General features: G+C 42.1%; 1 pseudogene; it reads right to left on the bottom strand.

Annotated features, from left to right (window-relative positions):
- Positions 1-5,174: 5,174 nt before the first annotated feature.
- On the bottom strand, positions 5,175-10,154 carry LOC109565531 (hsc70-interacting protein pseudogene; annotated as a pseudogene).
- Positions 10,155-20,418: the final 10,264 nt, after the last annotated feature.

Here is a 20,418-nt window from a genome sequence, read left to right on the forward strand (position 1 = left end):
CTTTCCCAATGGCCTAGAATTATTGTGTAATTTGTAAGAAAATGGAGACTTAGAAAATTTAAGTAGTGGACCATGGAACCAAGTAAGCTAACTAACTCCCTCCACCCCAAATTTAGCCATTCTGTCATTCTAGGTACCTTATGTGGGTACGTTATTATCATTTTGTCTTTTAACTAATTAATACATAGTACATAATACATAGGTTCATCCTTAAATGTAAATGCAAAACAGAAAATACCTTAAATCTCTTTTCTCTCACATTTGAAATAGAGATAGAGGAAGTAAGACTAGGAGAATGTGGAGGGTAATGATAGGAGCAGGAAGAAAGAGAGGAGAACCTAGGAGAACATATGTCCAAAATGAGCCTTTTAGGTATGAGCCCATGAACGACATGCTGTGATGTCCTCAAGCTAATTGCATAATGGTTGCTAAAGCCATTCTCAGGGTCGAGAAAAGGTTGCAAATATCTGTTTCAATTTCTACTTCATTGATAAGTTTTTGAAGAGCTTTAATATTTTTTCAGGGCTTCCCTGGTGGCTCAGATGGTAAAGAATCTGCCTGCAATGTGGGAGTCCTGGATTAGATCCCTGGCTTGGGAAGATCCCCTGAAGAAGGGCATGGCAAACCACTTCAGTATTCTTGCCTGGAGAATCCCCATGGACAGAGGAGCCTGGAGGGCTACAGTCCATGGTGTTGCAAAGAATCAGACGCGACTGAAAGACTAAGCACAGTGCGTGTGGATACCAATCACAGGTATAATAGTAGAGTTGTCCTTCTGTACTCATGAGGGATTGGTTCCAGAACCCATTATGGATACAAAAATCTGTCAGCCTTCTGTATCTGTGTTCTGCCTCTGTGGATTCTGTGGATTTAACCAACCTCAGATCATGTAGTGCCATATGTATTTATTGAAAAAATTTTCATGTAAATGGACCTGCACTCCAACCCATGTTGTTCAAGGGTCAGCTGTTCTTTTCTCTCAACCATTTCTTGCTCATTGAACATGATATGCTTGTATACATTTTGGGCTACTTGAATTCATAGTCACCTTTGAGTTTGACCTAAAACTGGGTAACTGGGTAAAAGAAGTATTAGGGCATTTTTTTCTAGTTAACTTTGACTACCTTCCTCTGAATAATTTTGGGTAGAGCAAGTAACACTAAATTTAGGGGAAGGAAAACTGAGTTTGAATGTAAACAGAGGCACTAAGGTATTATATAAGAAAATATCATAAATGGTGCATGGTACATAATAAATAGGTTCATCCTTAAATGTAAATACGAAACAGAAAATACCTTAAATCTATTTTTGCTCACATTTGAAGTAGAGATAGAGGAAAAAAGACGAGGAGACTGTGGAGGTAATGATAGGAACAGGGAGAAAGAGAGGCGAACCTAAGAGAATGTGTGTCCAAAGTGAGCCTTTTGGGTAAGAGCCCAGCAACCTTCTTTGTCATTCTTTCACCTCCAGTCCTCCTCCAATATTGTCTCCAGTCCAGACGCAAACACAAATGGAACATGAATCTCTGTCTTCATCTAAAAGTGACCCACAGCAAGATTGAATTCTGATCTGTATTCCAGATGAAGGAGAGGTCTATGGTGTCAAGTCCAGTGTGTGTTATTGACATTTTGCCATTTGATGGAGACTGAGCACTCAGGAGGAAGAGTGAAGAGGACTGAGTGGGGAAACCGAGGACTCCAGATGAAAAGAGTAACTTTGCTGACTTTTCCTTGGGTACTATCAGTCCTAAATTAATCCCAGGTTTCAAATGCAGTGAGGGATGAGGAGCATTTTCTGTAAGTTTTCAATGCCACCAAGTACTTGAGACCCTTTTTTGGGTATTTTAAAATGTCATGAATATAACACTTACCTTTATTTGTCAGGTATCTACTAGGTCATAATGAAGTAGTTTGAATGTATAAACAAAGATTACAGGCTTGTATCTGATTCCAAAGTTCAAGCTATTATGGACTCCTCTCTCCTCTGTTCAGCCTCCATCCTTGCTCTCAGGATGCCAAGGTAAAAGACTTGAGCTATACACTAGTCATGCGGCAGAGGGACAGACTCTCAACAGTGTCAGGCATGGCAGTCAATGCCTTTGGCGATGTAGTTGATGAATTCTTGTGGACCTCAGCTTGATCCGCACATGTGAGATCTTACTATTAATAAACTGGTTAGCCGAGAGGTACTAGCTGCCCACAGACAGACTGCCAATTTTTGAAGAGTAATACAATTAAGAAATTAATTCATTTTTTCTTTGATGACAGCCTTCAAAGATTATGCAATTAGTACTTCTGTCTCATCATCATAAATAGAAATTCTCATGATACCAGCAAATTGTGGATGCAGTGACTCACAGAGAGCTCATATAAGAGAATGCCAGCCAGCCAGTATTTACTCTCTGAGGGTAACTAACCATTGTGGAGGTACAACTGGTGGCAAAGGATGTGATGATTCTAGAGGAAATGGGAAGGGGAAGTGACATTTATTTTAGTGTGCACTATTGACCATCATTGAAATGGCACCCACTTGAATTGATTTACAAAATCACATCACTGACTTCAGACATGTGCTTCTGGGCACTGTGATGAATTATATATAAAAAAGACCTGTGCCCTTTAAGGAGGAGAAGGAAATGGCAACCCACTCCAGTATTCTTGCCTGGAGAATCCTGTGGACAGAGGAGCCTGGTGGGCTGCTGTCCATGGGGTCGCACAGATTCGGACACGACTGAAGTGACTTAGCATGCATGTGTGCATTGGAGAAGGAAATGGCAACCCACTCCAGTGTTCTTGCCTGGAGAATCCCAGGGATAGAGGAGCCTGGTGGGCTGCCGTCTCTGGGGTTGCACAGGGTCGGATACGACTGAAGCGACTTAGCAGCAACAGCAGCAGCCTTTCAGTGAGCAAGCAGTACCCTTTAAGGAGCATCCTTTGGTTGCGCTGCATATAGAGATTCAAAAGTCTGGTTTTGAACCCATGCTAGTGTTGGCTCATTGAAAGAAGAATTCAAGTTTCCATTAGAGAATTCCACAACCATTTAATAGAGTAATGTGAGCAAAACTCTATACTAGGTGATGTAGAGGAATAGAGATAAGGATGAAGGTTGATGCCTCATAAGCCATAGGGTCCTGTTTGTAGGAATTCTCTTCACCTGGTTCATTGGAGCTCTCAGTAGGGCACACTGCATGATAGACAGATGTGAACAAGTGTGACACTGTGAAATACTGACTTTTCCTCGTCTTGATTCACGGTCCTTTCCAAGGAAGACTCAGTCAGGAGTAGTTTACCTGTGAAGTGATCCCAGGGAGCACAGCTGAGGAACTGGAGAAGGTGAGATGGAATGGAGAAAAGTCAGTAAAGTGTGTTGACGAGCACATTGCACTCTGGGTCACTGGGATCTCTGAGGTACTTTGTAGGACATGTGTCAGATGTCCTACTGGAGGATAGGGAGTTGAGACATTTACTGACTTCCAGCCCCCATCAGCTGGGGATTGGCCCTGGGGTCATAAATTCCTCAGAATTTTCTAGTGCTGACAAGGCTGAACAGGCTTGAGAGGCTGAAAGGAAATCAGGAGCTCCAGGTGGGAGCTGTCAGCAGGTTGGAAACATTTTGCCCTGAAATTCACCTCAGACTAGGGAAGTGCTGTTGATTTATTGTAACAGTTGGCACATATTCTCCACAGAAGTTTTGGAAAACAGAGAGGATAAGATTCCATAATCTCACTTCTCAGAGATGACCACCATCATCATCCTAGTGTATTTCCTACCAAAAATCGGTTTTTTCATTGTCTGTGTGTATTCTATGTACGTATATGGGAGGGGTTGCTTTGTTTTGTTTGAAATTTTACTTTGTAGGAATGTTGCAGATATTATTCTGGGTGTTCTGGAGGAAGAGAGGAAATCAGGGAGCCCCAGAAGCTTAGTCTGGGCTGTTAAATGGTATACCATAGATTGGGTGGTTTATAAACAACAACAAGTTGTTTATCACAGTTCTGGAAACTTGAGGTCCAAGATCAGGTTTCAGAACAGTTGGATTCTGGTGAGCTTCCTTTTCTGGGGTGCAGACTACCAACTTGTATTCTCACATGACAGAGAGCAGAGCGCTCTCTTGGGTAGGGCCTTTCATAAGGAAACACTAATCCCATTCATGAGAGCTCCATCCTTATGACCTAATTGCCCCCTCCTCCTAATACCATCTCATTAGGGGTTAGAATTTAACATGTGAATTTTGAGGGAGTAAAAATATCCAGTCTTTAGAACCCTGACAGTAGCAAGAAAGAAGAAAGAGATTCAACCCAAGATTGAAGGGTTGCTAGAAAAGCAACTCCTTGGTACCCTAGAAATTCAGGACCTTAGGCTCAGGGATGCTAAGGCACAGAAGAAACAGATTTGTCCTTTGGAGGGCCACAAGCAAGCTGGGGTAGTGACATCTGGGGACAGAGTTGCTGACCAATGCAGACCGACAATGATTACAGATAACCTAAGGGAGCTCCCTGCTGTTTGGTTTGCATAGTGTTCTGGGACTTTTCCAAAACCATAAGGTGGGGGGAGTGGGCAGAAATGACTGATGTGAATTATCCCATCAGTCCTATTGATGTGGGCTCACAGTTAGCTTTAGTTTGATTAAGAAAGAAATAAATCAAAGATTTTAATTCTATTGATTCCTAGGAGATCACTCTCCTGTGGCCTCCTTGACTTCTGGTTCCCGAGTTAAATCTACTGTTTCTGATGCTGGTTCAGTTCAGTTGCTCAGTCATGTCCGACTCTTTGTGACCCCATGGACTGCAGCATGCCAGGCCTCCCTGTCCAAACTCCCGGAGTTTACTCAAACTCATGTCCATCGAGTTGGTGATGCCATCCAACAATCTTGTCCTCTGTTGTCCCCTTCTCCTCCTGCCTTCAATCTTTCCCAGCATCAGGGTCTTTTCCAATGAGTTGGTTCTTCGCATCACATGGCCAAAGTATTGGAGTTTCAGCTTCAGCATCATATTCAGGACTGATTTCCTTGAGGATGGACTGGTTGGATCTCCTTGCAGTCCAAGGGACTCTCAGAGTCTTCTCCAGCACCACAGTTCAAAAGCATCAATTCTTCGGCGCTCAGCTTTCTGTATAGTCCAACTCTCATATCCATACATGACTATTGGAAAAACCATAGCTTTCATTTTTTTTTAAGGTTTAAAAAGTGCTTAAAGTTTTTAATTTCTAGTAGGAAAACATTATCTGAATGAATACCCTAATGACACACCGCTGTAAAATGTTTTCGGCTGCATTTGGGGCAAAGAGGTAGGGATTATCTTCAAAGCACCCCAGCTTTCTTCATGAGAAGGTCAGAGGTACCCTGGTTTGTATTATTACAACATCCATTAGGTGATCTAAGTTGCTTTTCCTCTAGCAGGGCTTTATGTCCGAAGGGCATTATGCTTGACCTCCAAATTTGGCCAACAATTTACTGATGAGATTCATAACCTTTGGGTTGCTCTGATATTTTGACATATTTGCTGGGTTATGGGCCACATTCTGGAAGGCTACCATAACTTCTGGATCCTGCATGGCTGCAAGGACCTCTGGATCACTAAGAATTTCATTGAGCTCAGGCATTCCTGCCATTCCAGGTATTCCCCCTCCCATTCCAGGCATTCCTCCAGGAAAATTACCAGGCATTCCCCCCAGGAAAGTCACCTGGAAAAGAGCCATACTGAGATCTTGATTGTCTTCTGGCTTCTTCCTCCCTCTGGACTCTCTCATGTTCTTCCCAAGCCTTCTTAACCCTTTCTATTCTTTCTTTGATCTCATGCTCTTCACGTTTTTGCCCATACGTTCTCCGACGTTCAGCAATTTTCTGGGCCCTTGGTTGAACTTCCTTCAGCATTGCACTAGCATCTTCATCATAATCCAGCTTCCAGGCAAGGCCAAGATCATGGGCAACTTCTTCCCGATGGCCCAGAAATCTGAATGCTTTCCCTCACCGCTTGTGTGGCTGAGCTGAATCAGGATTTATTTCAATAGCTCATTGTCACAGTCTCAGATGGCAGCATTTGGCTTATGTAATTTGATGAAGACATTGGCTCTTTTGGCATACAGAATAGCCAAACGAGGATTTAGCTTGATGGGAACAAGTCAATGGCTTTCTGTAGTTTACCATCATTCAGGGCATCAGTGGCAGCTGCTTTTTTTAAGCATTTGCCTGATCCATCATCTCCTCAGTTATCTCTACATTTTCATCTCCCATTTCTTGAGGTGCATCAGTGTCTGGTTCAATCACACCTTCATTGTCAATTTCTAGATCACTTTCCTCATTTGATGGTTCATCTGTCTTTATGTTTTCCTCTGCCTTCTTACTATCTGTTTTTTCTTTCTTGGCATTTTCTTCTGATTTAGTTTTATGAGCAGCAGGTGGTATTTTGCCCACCATGCTCTCCACCCAGTCCCTCAGGAAGTACATTTCCTTGGTGTGCAGAATGCTCAGGTCCTAGACAGACCTTTGTTGCTGGTTGCTGCTGCTGCTACTGCTAAGTCGCTTCAGTTGTGTCCAACTCTGCGACCCCATAGACGGGAGCCCACCCAGCTCCCCCGTCCCTGGGATTCTCAAGGCAAGAACACTGGAGTGGGTTACATCAACCCAAATATGCCCTTTTGCTCCTTTACCATTTTCCACACGCAAAAAATTGACTTATTCTGAATATGTCCTCTGGTCAATTTTACTAAAGACTGGGGTCCCAGGGAGAGATCACATTACCCTTTAGCTTCATGCTATCTTTTCTTTTCCTGTATCTCTCAAAGAGATTGAGAGCAGAACAAGAAAAGATTTCTCTTACAGCAAGAATGGGCTCCACTGGTTCTTTAGGCTGGAGCTTACTCTGATTACTTGTTAAGTATATTCTCTGTTTTTGATCATTCTTCTAAGAAGAAAAACAAATTTTCCTGCTTTTCATTTCATTAAAAGCTGCTAATGACCTTGTGGAACTCCATCACGCTCTTGGAGCCTGGTTGTTGTTCAGTCACTAAGAAGGATCTTTTGCGACCCCATGGACTGCAGCATTTTATAGCCATACATTCTCTAAAATTCCCTTGAGGAAATAGTTCTTCTAGATACAGACAGTGCTCTTCCTAAAAGGTATTCTATTGAATAAAGTTATATATTGCATATAAAACAGCCTCTTCAAGAATTCCCAAGCTGAGTGGTTGAGAGCCTTAAGGTTGCAACACCAAAGCCCATTTCATTCTTCTCCTCTTAGGAACTCTGGATGATGTTCTCTAGCTTCCCATGTAGTGAGGATGTGACTGTGTGATGACTCTGAACCATGAACCGTGAGCAAAAATGACAGATGTCACTTCCAGGTTGAATGATGTCCGTGCTGGCATGCAGCTCTCCAGCTCTCTCTCTCTCATGGCAGCTGCACAACAATGTGGTCAGATGGCAGAGCTGAAAAACGGGAGCAACCAGGACGATGGGGTCACCTCCTGGAGCAATTGCCCTGGAGAAGGCTTGACTGACTTAGACTTTGAGGTTTATTTGGGAAAGAAACTATTGTTATGTTAGGCCACTAAAATTTGGAGGTTGTTTTGTAACTATCACATATCCTGCTGCTGTTGCTGCTGCTAAGTCGCTTCAGTTGTGTCCGACTCTGTGCGACCCCATAGATGGCAGCCCACCAGGCTCCCCCATCCCTGGGATTCTCCAGGCAAGAACACTGGAGTGGGTTGCCATTTCTTTCTCCAATGCATGAAAGGGAAAATTGAAAGTGAAGTCACTCAGTTGCGTCTGACTCTTCATGATCCCATGGACTGCAGCCTACCAGGCGCCTCCATCCACGGGATTTTCCAGGCAAGAGTACTGGAGTGGGGTGCCATTGCCTTTTCCGATCACATATCCTAAATTAATGGTTAAGCAGTGATCTAGTTAATGTGACCAAATCTGGTATCAGACTTTCTAGGTTCCATTCCATGCCCTACCACATTCTAACTGTTTGACCTTAAAGAACATACTCAATCTTATTAAACCTCAGTTTCCTCATATTTATAATAATACCTTACTGTGACATATTGGTGACAACCAATATGAAGAACTTAGAATACTGTCTGGCACAAAAAATCTTTAAAAAGCAATAGTGTTTTGATGACAAGTATGGTGCCTGACGGAGAAGGCAATGGCACCCCACTCCAGTACTCTTGCCTGGAAAATCCCGTGGACAGAGGAGCCTGGTAGGCTGCAGTCCGTGGGGTCACAAAGAGTCGGACATGACTGAACGACTTCACTTTCACTTTTCACTTTCAGGCATTGGAGAAGGCAATGGCAGCCCACTCCAGTGTTCTTGCCTGGAGAATCCCAGGGATGGGGGAGCCTGGTGGGCTGCCGTCTATGGGGTCGCACAGAGTCGGACACGACTGAAGCGACTCAGCAGCAGCAGCAGCAGCAGCATGGTGCCTGAAGATGCTTAAAAGCCAAAACAAAATTATTAATATAAGCATATAAGTACTCCCAAGCAATTTCATTTCTGTGCTCTTTGTGTATAGTCAAAATAAATTATTCATCTAAAGTAATAGCATTGGGAAAGTTATTCCTTGAGTCAATATATGTTTATTTACTGCAGGAAGTAATCAAATGTACAAACCTAGCTTCTCACACTTGTTGCTATGAATTTGCGGGTAGCACTGTTTTATAAATATTTTAATCTTTTGCAGACATGATTATGTCTCTTTATTATTCCCACAATAGCCTCCTTTTTTCCTCCCTAAATCTGATTTGTTTTTCCTCCAACTCACCTTTCTGTAAACAGAGGCCTGGCTTGCCTCTTTCATGTGAGCGCACACAGCAGTGCATCCTTGATTCTATCCATCGCCCTTTGCGCTTATTGTCAGGGTGATGGGGAGGTGAGGGATGAAACAAATGCTTTTGTAGTTTAATGCCTAGGTGACTGGCAGTTTGGCGGGGACCTTAGTAAAGTGAAGGAGACTCATTGTCTCCTAGAGTTGTGGGATTTCAGGCTGGTCAACATGGGGCAGTTTTGTAAGTTTGTGGAATCCCCAGGATGTTAAGGTGAAAACATCCTGTGGCCTTTGAGAAATGGCAAAAGGATTAGGGGCCAATTAAGACAACAGAGAGAAGTTCTATCAGAAGAGGACATTGCTCTGAAAGCTAAAGGTGGAGCGTTCCATGGAGAGTGTCTGGTACATAGACACTAAATAATTAATTATTAGAATGAGTAGATGGAAGGGCATGCAGCTGTGCTAAATGGCACAGGCTATTTAAGGAGAACGCAATCGAATCTGTCTCACTCCTGGCTCTGTGTTACACCCTTTTGTATTCATTTTTCGTTTTACTTCTTGTTTTGTTTGATGTCTTTCCAGTATTTGGTTCTAATTTATTTTACCTTGCTGCCTTAATTCATTTTGAAGCAAAGGAAGATACTTAGAAATAAAAGCATTTCTTTTCCTTAAGCAATCTAAATTAGCATGATTTGAAACAAATCAAGAAAATATTTGATTCAACCTCACCAGGAGATCTCTACTCAAAAGAACATTATTATAGAAGTGAATAAGCATGCCATCTTAAGGTCTGAACCCCAGATGCATCTGGAGAGCGTTTGTCATTATAAAAGAGATTACATTAAAAAAAATATCTCCGTGTAATTTCTACTCCAGTAAGGGATATGATACAGTTACATAAGGGTCTGTATTTAAATCCATGTTGAGATGAGTGTGGCTAACAAGTGATAGTATTGGTGACTGTTATTAATACATAGCTATAAATCTCCATACAGAGCATTTCTAGGGGAATTAAGACACAGTTGCTTATCAAGACCTTGGCAATTTCCTTTCCTATTGAGACATATTAAAGAGGTTAAGATTTTGGTTTCGGCGGCTGCCAGTCTGTAATCTTTCCTAACTCTTCACTCAACAAGCTGCCTCTCCTGCCTTTCTTTTGACTTAACATCAAGGACCTACCTTGCCACCAGCCAAGGCTGTGGACTCAGCCGTTTCCACCTGCTGGGGCCAACAAGCTGCAGCTCCGCTGGGGATGCAGGGATGTGGCCAAAGGGTAGAGTGCATGCAGCTCCACTGCCGAACACCACCACCATCTACCTCCAACTTGGGGCACCAGGCGTTCTGCTGCCAGAGGCCAGTTTCTCTTTCTGAAGGTTTTCTGCTCATCTGGCAGCAAGACCCAGAAGCAAAGTGATAGTGATAGTGGGCATGGGATTGGGGAGGAGGGAAGGGGACATTTTGGTGATCTTAGCTGCACCCCTAGGACCTCTAAGCATGAGGCTATTCTCAGTGACATGGCTATTCCCTTCTGACATAAAAAGCAGCAGGATGGACTGGAGGGCTCGGACAAAGCAGTGCATTTTCCTTTGACAGCAGACACTGCCTCTCTGTTCCATTTTATGTTTCTAGACATATCTGTTGTTGATAGATAACTGTTTAAATAGATTAATGTTTCTAATTCAACATAGAAGTCAATTCTAATGCACACAGATATGGGTAAGCAAGTGTAGGAGAGAGGATAAAATTAAGTCTTTTGCCAGGCCTCAAGATATATACACTTATATTTCACAACCCCCACCCATTTTGAAGTGTGAGGGTAAAAATAGATAACATACTGGAAAAACTCAAAATGAAAGAAACTTGCTTGAATTACTGCTCATGCTAAACTGTTCCAATGGCATAAACTTAGATTCCTTAGGCCTTGCTTTTTAGGATCTTCCTGTGTTTTAGAATTCTTTTATAACAGACACTTGATGTACCACTCATATAACTTCATTCACATTTGACACTATGCAAGAATTTTCTTTTTAAAACCAAAAATATAAGCAAATGTTACATAACTAAGTGATGTGAGCTCTAAGTTCCCAGAATTTTGTAGGAATGGGGCTTTGAATGGGATAACTGAGCAGCCCCGTATTACTATTTATGAAAATTCCTTAGCATTGGCAGTCATTTACATGTTAATTTCACCTCTCTGCCCTTAGTAAAGAGCTGCTTAGTTTTTCACATAGTACTTTTGGAACTAATAAACCAGTGTCATTACTTTGATGGATATGACATTGCACTTTTAATATATGTGGTTGGTTATGGTGGCTTAATTGAAAACCTATGATCACCATGTTATTTAACTCAGCAAATGGCTCTTTTATTATCACCTCCAGGAAGTGTGTCTTCTCTAGAATATTTCAACTGAATCTGTTTCCTAACTTCTTCTCTGTGGACCTTTTGTTGGCTGATATCATACCTGTCACTTTAAGTTGCATTTTCCCAAGCTTTAAGAGTACTTTTCTTTAAATAAAAGGTATTAATTAAATTTAACCTTTTATGAGTAAACACAGCCCTACTTGCTGCTCCTGCTAAGTCACTTCAGTCGTGTCCGACTAAGTTCGACCCCATGGATGGCAGCCCACCAGGCTCCCCATCCTTGGGATTCTCCTGGCAAGAACACTGGAGTGGGTTGCCATTTCCTTCTCTAATGCCTGAAAGTGAAAAGTGAAAGTGAAGTCGCTCAGTTGTGTCCGACTCTTCGCAACCCCATGGACTGCTGCCTACCAGGCTCCTCTGTCCATGGGATTTTCCAGGCAAGAGTACTGGAGTGGGGTGCCATTGCCCTCTCCGACAGCCCTACTTACTAGTGTGAAAGAAGAGAAGACATATAGACTGGACTCATTGTGTAGGGCCTAGTAAGGCCTTAATATCAGTTCCTTTAAGTGTCTCAGATTTTTTTTTCTTTCCATTGCACTTTTAAAGTATCCTGTACCACTGTTAATTCCTCTGAATTCTGATAGTAAACAGTTGATTATGTGTGAGTGTCTGAGCTTTCCAAGTAGTAGTGTGGCTTCCCAGGTGGCATTAGTGGCATAGCACCCACCTGCCAATGCAGAAGATATGAGACTCAGGTCTGATCCCCGGGTTGGGAAGATACCTGGAGGAAGTCATGGCAACCCACTTCAATATTTTGGGCTTTCCTGGTGGCTCAGATGGTGAAGAATCTGCCTGCAATTCTGGAGACCGGGTTCAATCTCTGTGTTGGGAAGATGCCCTGGAGAAGGGGACAACCCACTCCAATATTCTTGCCTGGAGAATTTCATGGACAGAGGAGCCTGGCAAGATACAGTCCTTAGGGTCTCAGAGTCAGACATGACTGAGCAACTAACACAGTATTATAGAAATAATATATTTTGTATTGGAATATAATTTTGTGATTCAGTCTAGAGATTTCTGTGTTTGGAGTTCTAGGAATTCTTAGTATTTCCTCATAAATAATGATGTCATCAACACAGAAGAATGCTAGGAGGCAGCCTGGTTTTCCTGTCTTATCATTCCTCCTTAATACAGCCATTTGTTCCCATCTGTGCTTGAAGTCAATTGTACTCTTGACATAAATAGTGTGAAGAACAAGTTCTAAGTGGTCTGTACTCGTTTCATTTCCTTCTGTCCCCATCCACATCCCAACTCAACTTTTTACTGTCATACGTGCGTGTGTGCATGCATGCTCAGTCATTCATTTCAGTTATGTCCAGCTCTTTGTGATGCCGTAGACCATAGCCCTCCAGGCTCCTCTGTCTATGGGGATTCTTCAGGCAAGAATACTGGAGTGGGTTGCCAAGATCCCCCCTGGAGGAGGACCTTCCTGACCCAGGAAATAAATCCATGTCTCTTATGTCTCTTGTGTTAGCAGGCAGGTTCTTTATCACTGAGCCACTGGGAAAGCCCAAATGGCATAGGAGGGATTATTAAATATTGTCTCTTGACTATCTTGACTTATAGAATCAAAACTCTATAAAAATACAATAGTTAGGCTCCTGACTGCAAGCAAGCTCTCTTAACAAGGACACTGGCCAGCAGGATACTGGGAGGGAGTCTGTGCAGTGAAAGGAGACTCAAGATCCAAGACTGGCAATTGGATGGGAAACCAAGGGCGTTCCGGAGGCAGAGCAGCCAGATTCAGCTGGGGACACACTGTAAAGCCACTTGGGTCCAAATGCCGCTGCCCTTCTACAACTTCTAATCAATTTGACCTTTCCGTTTCCTCCAGCATTGGTTTTAGTTCCTCAAAATTCTGAGTCCCAGGAGCAAGCATCCAATGGACTGGTCAAGATCCCATGAGCTTCCAAAAGAGGAGCCTGCTGGGGAAGGTGGTGTTAGAAATCACCCTTCCACAAGGCTCCCCGGAATGGGTTGATTCTCCCCAAGGAAAGATGGAACGCTGACCAGAAGGGATAGAAATAGGATGCTAGGCAGCCACAAGTAAGTACACAAGTATCTTTAAATGACTGCTGAATCAGCTAAGAATAATGACAGAATTATCTTCAGGAGCAAAAGTCTAGCAAATAGTACTTGAAGGGAAAAATCTGAACAGTGCACTCAGAGCCTTGCAGCCAGCAGTCCAGCAGAGAGATCCCACCTTCAGCACTGACCCAAACCTGTGGCTGAGCCTGAACGGCAGACAGGGAAAGCAGAGAGGAATCTTACCTGCCCTACATGCAGGGTATCAAGGTTTCTGCTTATGCCTTTGGATCAACTACCTGATGTTTCCTTTTTGAAAGTGTGAAGGTGCCCAACTCTTTGCAACCCCATGAACGTTTCCTCCTCTGTCCATGGAATTCTCCAGGCAATAATACTGGAGTGGGTTGCCATTTCCTCCTCCAGGGGATCTTCCCAACCTGGAGACCTGAACCCTGGTCTCCTACACTGCAGGCAGATTCTTTACCCTTTGAGCTACCAGGGAAGCCCCCCTGGGGCTTTATTGAACCAAGAGGCAAAGGAATCCTTTCTTTCATTTCAAAGCCCCCAGTCCTCCGCAGTGAGTCCCAGGTGGATTCTGGGAGGTCTGGCTCCCCCTCTGCTAGCCATCTTGCTTCGTGTCACTGCTTATCTCTGGCATCCTCCAGAAGACAGTCCCTTCTGGACTTCTGTACTTTCCATGTGTCAGAAGGAGCATGTCAGAATTCTTAGAAGTGTTGGAAATATGGGGTTAGTTAATTTGATTTCCTTATAGGAAATATAAACTTACCCACTTTAGCTAGGGTGCCCATATAACAATGTCTTTAGTGAAAATATTAAAAACACATATTTTTTAATTTCTACCAATCTCCTTTGTGTGTCTACATAAATCCATCTACCTTAGCATCAGCCTGTTGGCCCCTTGTGTCTCATTTGGCTAGGAAAACTGAACAATAGGTGGCATTGCCCCAGGTACTGAATATGAATGATTCATTACTTAAAATTCAAATTCGGTAGTATGCTCTCCAAGAAATTGTCTGGTTTAGAAAGTCACAAAGGAAAATCGAAGGAGGAGGAAAAGGCAGGGAGGGGGAGAAAAAACCGTGGACAAAATTGGAAACTTTCCTGAGATGAAAGGAGGAGAATAAAAGTTGTGCTTATCTTGAGCAAGTCTCTTTAAAGATGATGCAGAAAATCAGAGAAGGGCCCTTGATCTCACTGTACAAGGCATGGTGATTCCATGGAGTCAGATGGTTCTCTGGCCCCATACATCACAATGGGGAAGGGAGATCTTTGCTAGGTCTTGGAACTGTGGTGCTGAGGTGCTGGCTCCTCCAGGGACACACCTGGTCATTGCTTTCTCCATATTCACGGGTGGGTGGAAGATTCCCAGCTAACTCCATGACCTTTCTCTCCACCTTCCAAACTCCGCAACCCCTCCAGTAAGTTTGGAGGGAATCCTCTGTCTTCTGTTTCCCTTCAATTTCTCTCTAAATTTCCAGGTCACCTAGCAAAATCTGAACAGTGGCTGTAGGCTTTTAGAAATAAGTCTGGGAAGGCTTGGGTGGCACAGCTAACACTGCTTCCTGCCCTTCCTTCTCTTTCAAGACAGAAGCACTTAACCTGCAAGTGGGGTATCAGACAGCCTAAAATCTGTGGTCCCTTAGGATGTCCATGCCCTCATCCCTGAACCCTAGGAACTACAGAACCATCAAATGACAAACTGATAGTGTTTTAAGTCACCAAGTTTGTAGTAGTTTGTTATAATAGCAATAATAAGACACTGTTGATTTCACCCTGAGTTTGGAGCCAGCTGAAAAATGAGACACAGGAAGCAGAAGGATGGAGATTTAAAATGTTAGCTTTGCTACTATGGAAGGTGACTCAATAAAATGGCCTTTTCTTTGTGTGCACTGTGGGCTTCCTAATGCTTCACCCCTGGGTAAGCAAATCTTATGTATTCAGCCCCTAGCAGACCTCTGCTAATTCATTCTCCCAGGAGCACTCCCCTTGGCAGAGAACAGGTAATGTGCACATCCTGAGGGCAGGAAGAAGCAAGGGGAGGAGACTTGGAAGCCATTGAGCCAAGCACATGCTGAGTTCACCAATTAGCCATGTCACTGTCCCTTGGCAGGGAGAGAGTAAAGGAGCCAGAGGGCAGGAGTTCTAGCAGGAGCCCCTCAGTCAGGATGGTGAGGTCAGGCTGACAGAGGTCCCTCCTCTGGTGTCTGCTGCCTGTTCAGTCGGCAAGGAGAAGGAGAAAACGGAGACACTTATTATCGCAGAAATTGTCCTTCCAAGTGCTTAAGGCAAGTAATACTACCCATATTTTGAACTTAAAAATACAGATACTTTTTAATTCCAAACTCCTAATTTATAAACATATATGCACTATGAATATAAAATCGTAAACAAGGACCTACTGTATAGCACAGGGAACTATGCTCAATATGTTGTTGTAACCTAAATGGAAAAGGAGCTGAAAAAAAATGTGTGTATGTATAACTGAATCACTGTGCTGTACACCCGATACTAATACCACATTGCAAAATCACTATACTTCAATTTTAAAAAGCCGAAGGAAAATCCAGATACTTTTTATCACTGTGAAAGCAGATTCCCCCCAATCTCTTTAAGTAAACACTAAACAGATACTTAAAGATAGGATTTCAAGGACATCGCATCATTATTCTTCCTCTGTCCTGCTTGTCTCTCTTTGTCCCTGTGTTTATTGCCTCCCTTTTCTGTAGCATTTTTGAGGCTTCCTGCCCCCGCCAGTGTCACTCTCCACTCTAGCTTCTCTCCTTGTTCCCTTCCATCTGGCTCTCAGAATTCCTGGTAACTGATGAACAAACTTCCCTATAACTTTGTGCTATTTATTTGCTTCTCCCTGTACCTCCTGGCTGTGGCGGAAACCTGGGTCCCACCTGAGGATTCTCCCTCCCCAGGGGCTCCTTCTGCTACATCCTGCCACTGATCGCTGGTGTGATTTTCATTCCCCAAGTCTATGATGATGATCTTGCTTCTTGGAGACTCGTGAGTTTTGTTCCACCACCCTCTCATGTTTCCTTCTTGCTGTTATCTGCTGACCACCCAGTGAGTCCTCCTCATGGAATGTTCAATCCCAAGAGTGCTTTGCCTCTGCTTTCACAGTCCAGTCATCATCCAGGGGGATTTTAATGCTCTATAAACAATCCATCCCATATCTTGGGCTCTCAGTTTCTTTCTCTCTGAGGAATTCTTCCTTCATTCAGTTTTATACTCAGCTGGCCACAGTCTGGAGCCTGACATCAGTCAAAACTGTTCCAAAACCATAATTTATTCTCATTGCTTGGAGCTCTCTGATTAAATTGTCCTCATGACCCCCTCTTATAACACACACTGGGACTTCAAATTCGTTGATTCCTCTGCCTCTTGCTTTTCTCTCACTTTTATCTAGCCTGTATGCAGTATTCTATCATTTCAAACTTCTCTCTTCTAATAACCCAACTTTCTAGTGTAATTACACTCACCTGGGGAAACCCTAAACCCTGGACAAATCCAACCACCCTCTTTCTCATGTGCCTGTGTCTGATTTATTGGGTGTTTCTTGACATTGTCTTAACTTCGTGGTGATCATCTCCATCTGAGTACATGATACGACCCAGCAGTCTCTCAGTTTACTTTTCCATTTCAAACTGTCCTGCTGTCCTCAAAATTCCAAATCAGGGTATCCTCCTTCAGTTAAGGCGATAGATCTGGCTCCTCTTTTACAAAGAAGTTAGACATAATCAGACAAGAACTCACTCAATTTAGTGCTACCAAATTCACAAATCCAGCTATTTCAATCATCTTTTCCTGCTTATCCACTTTTGTAATTTAAGCTCCTATTGTAAAAGTCTGATTCCTACACTCTGTTTTAAATTCTACAGTTTCTTCCTTTTTCCAGGAACTTACCTTTTTGTTAAATCCTTCCTAATTCCAGGAGCTTTAATTTCTCCATATCTACTGACTCATTCCAATCAGCTTTTAAACATTCTCAGATTTCTCTCAATTTTAAAAAGCAAAAAGTAAGTGGTAGAGATGAGAGTGAGAAACTAGTACAATTTCCCAAATCTTTTGGGGTGTGATGAGCTTTGGCAGGGTGTCTGAGCACACCCGTCACTGGGCATCCTTCATGCTGCAGTTCTCACCGGGCATTCCTTTCTGGGAAGAGAGTCCCCAGTCTTTTCCACCTGGATCAAATCACATCTTGATTGCCTGCTTTCCCTCTTGTCCCTTTCCAGATGCTTCATAAAGAAGGAGTTCTTACTATTTCTATTTTCCAATCTCACAGTCACCCTTCTACCCATTATAATATGGTTTTACCTTCTCCACTACTTTATAACTGCTTAACATCAAGGTTGCCAATGACTTTCATATTGTTTAATACAATGGACAATTTTCAGTCCTTATTTGACCTCATAGAAACATTTGTCACAGTGACCACCACTCTTCCTTCTCAAAGCTCCACTTTTCATGGTTTCTCTGGTTATTCCTTTTCAGATTCTTTTAACTCTTTTTCTAAGTAACCTGTAAATGTTGAAATTTCACAGTGCTTTATTTTTCACTTGATACACTCTTCCCAGCTCATCTCATCTACTTCCATGATTTCATTGACTACCTATATTCATCTTTGATCCTAGCCAAGCCCCACCTATTTGTATAAAGCTTATTTGATCTTTCCACTTGAATGTTTCAATATACCTTAAAATCTTTTGGAAATATGTTCAAGACTGAATTTATTGATATACTCCATGAACTTGCCTGCTGCTCAAGTTTATTTTTATAGTTATTTATTTATTTTTATAGTTAGTTTTTTTATTTTTTATTTTTTTAAATTTTATTTTATTTTTAAACTTTACATAATTGTATTAGTTTTGCCAAATATCAAAATGAATCTGCCACAGGTATACATGTTTTCCCCATCCTGAACCCTCCTCCCTCCCCATACCATCCCTCTGGGTCGTCCCAGTGCACTAGCCCCAAGCATCCAGTATTGTGCATCGAACCTGGACTGGCAACTCGTTTCTTACATGATATTTTACATGTTTCAATGCCATTCTCCCAAATCTTCCCACCCTCTCCCTCTCCTAGAACAGTCTTATGGAGTTTTTTTATTTTTTAGTTGTATATTTATAAGTAGCTCCATTAGTCCTCTTTCTCACTGCTCACTTCTAGTACTGCATTATCACTAAATCATGTGAAAGGTCTCACATGATCTTATGGTCAGATCTTATGGTCAGCATCCTAGTCCATGCACCCTTTTTCCCAATTGGACTATCATGTTAATCTCCTTTTTGATGTTCCTACTATTTATCTTTTTTTTTTTTTTTTCATTGGCTGCCATATCTTTAGTGCCTAAGCAAATCAGTAGTTTGTACAAAATATATTTAGTGAATGAAGTTATTCCTTATCTTTCTCAAATCCAGCCTCTAGTCTACATACAGAATATTCTTTGAAAACTGTAAGTCTAATTATATGACTCCTCCTGTTGTTATAGCTTAAATGCCTTCAACAGCATATGCTTGCTGCTAAAATTAAATCCAAACCTTGTTTACGCAACCTTTTGGCTCTGCTCACCTCTCCAACCCCATGCAACCTGCTTCCGTGTAGTCTCTTGACTGCCCACAGGGCATCTTTTATTTTCTCCCCCTCCAGAAGTGTACACATGTTCTTTCCTACAATGCTCTTCTACTTTAATTCCTGTGCATTCTTTGTGTTCAGTACTTGTTGTCCCTTCTTCACACCAGCCTAATCTGAACTCCAGATAATTTTACCCATTATGTGCTTCTGAAACTCCCTCTGCTGCACTTTTCATAGTACTTTTCACACTTTTAGAAACATCTGGAGTACCCGTATTCCACACTAGCATCAAAGTGGAGACACGTTTATTGTGGTTTCCCCAGCACATATAACAGAATCTTGAATGAAAAGATGAATGTAGCATATATTCATCAGTATGAATAATTGACACCCTCCACCCAATTAATGTATTTCATAAGGACTGTGTATGCCTCTTGTTTCTCCTTCTCTATGTTTGATTTCTGAATTCTCATTTTGCCAGTTTATAGAATGTGAGATAAGCTGAGATGGACATAGTGGTTAGCGTGATGTCTGTTTCCTATTAGTAACCAAGACTGATTGCTTGTACATCCTCTGCTAGTACTGGCTATTCTGACCTTGGACATAATCAGATCTGGAAGAACCTTGCATTTGTCCAGTGATTCCTAATATAAAGCACCTTCCATTCCTTCGTATGTGGTTGGGAAGCTGGTTTTGAAACGTGTATTTGATAAGTTTATCCATTTTGAATGTGGTTTAGATTAAATCATTTCCCGAGGGTTTCATTTTTACTGTTGGTTTCATTGGCAGTTGGCAAATTTGTCCTTTTGTTAAACTATGTGAAAACAGCTCTAGAGAAATTGGCTCTAAAGGCAATTTTAATATTTTTCTTATGGGAGGAAATTATTGGCCACATTTAACAAATCAACATCTCTACTTAATGTACATCTCCCCATTACCTTTGGAGCATTTTAAAGAATAGCAACCAGAAAAGTCTCCTGATTATGATATATAGAACTTCTTTTAGCTTCTTGGAAATGATAGGGTTTGGGGTGTAGGGAGGGAAGGAGACTGGAAAAAGAAAAATAGGAAAAAATAGTGAGGGATGATAGGATTATTTTTCTTTATATTTCATTAGTTTCCCAAATATCTTAACCTTACATTCTAAATCCTCTTTAAAAATATCATGGAACTTTACCAGCAGATAAGTTTTCAGAAAAATCTGAGTATCAAAGCAGTAGAGGGACTGAATATTTCCTTGAGGCTTAAGGCTAAACATCAGAGTTTTTACCACAGATAGGGATCAATGATGATATGTAACTTCAGGGAATCATCTACGAGTAGATCCTCCTCCTGACAACCTCCCAGCAACCCCCAAAATAAAAGCTCCATTTCATGAATCTATGATGGCACCAGGAATTTTGTGATTAATATTCCTTCCCCTAGGCTTAAGAGATTGTATGCATAGGAATCTTCTATGAAAATGAAATTTTTTCCTCTGAGGTCTCAGGCACAGACCACTATTGGTTCTGAACACTAATCAAATGTCCATTCTCAAGGTAAAAAATAGAACATGGGGAAAGACATTCTGATGGATGAAACCAGCATACAACAGTTATTT

The sequence above is a fragment of the Bos indicus genome, chromosome 11, assembly GCF_029378745.1.
Source record: "Bos indicus isolate NIAB-ARS_2022 breed Sahiwal x Tharparkar chromosome 11, NIAB-ARS_B.indTharparkar_mat_pri_1.0, whole genome shotgun sequence".
NCBI classification, from domain to species: domain Eukaryota; kingdom Metazoa; phylum Chordata; class Mammalia; order Artiodactyla; family Bovidae; genus Bos; species Bos indicus.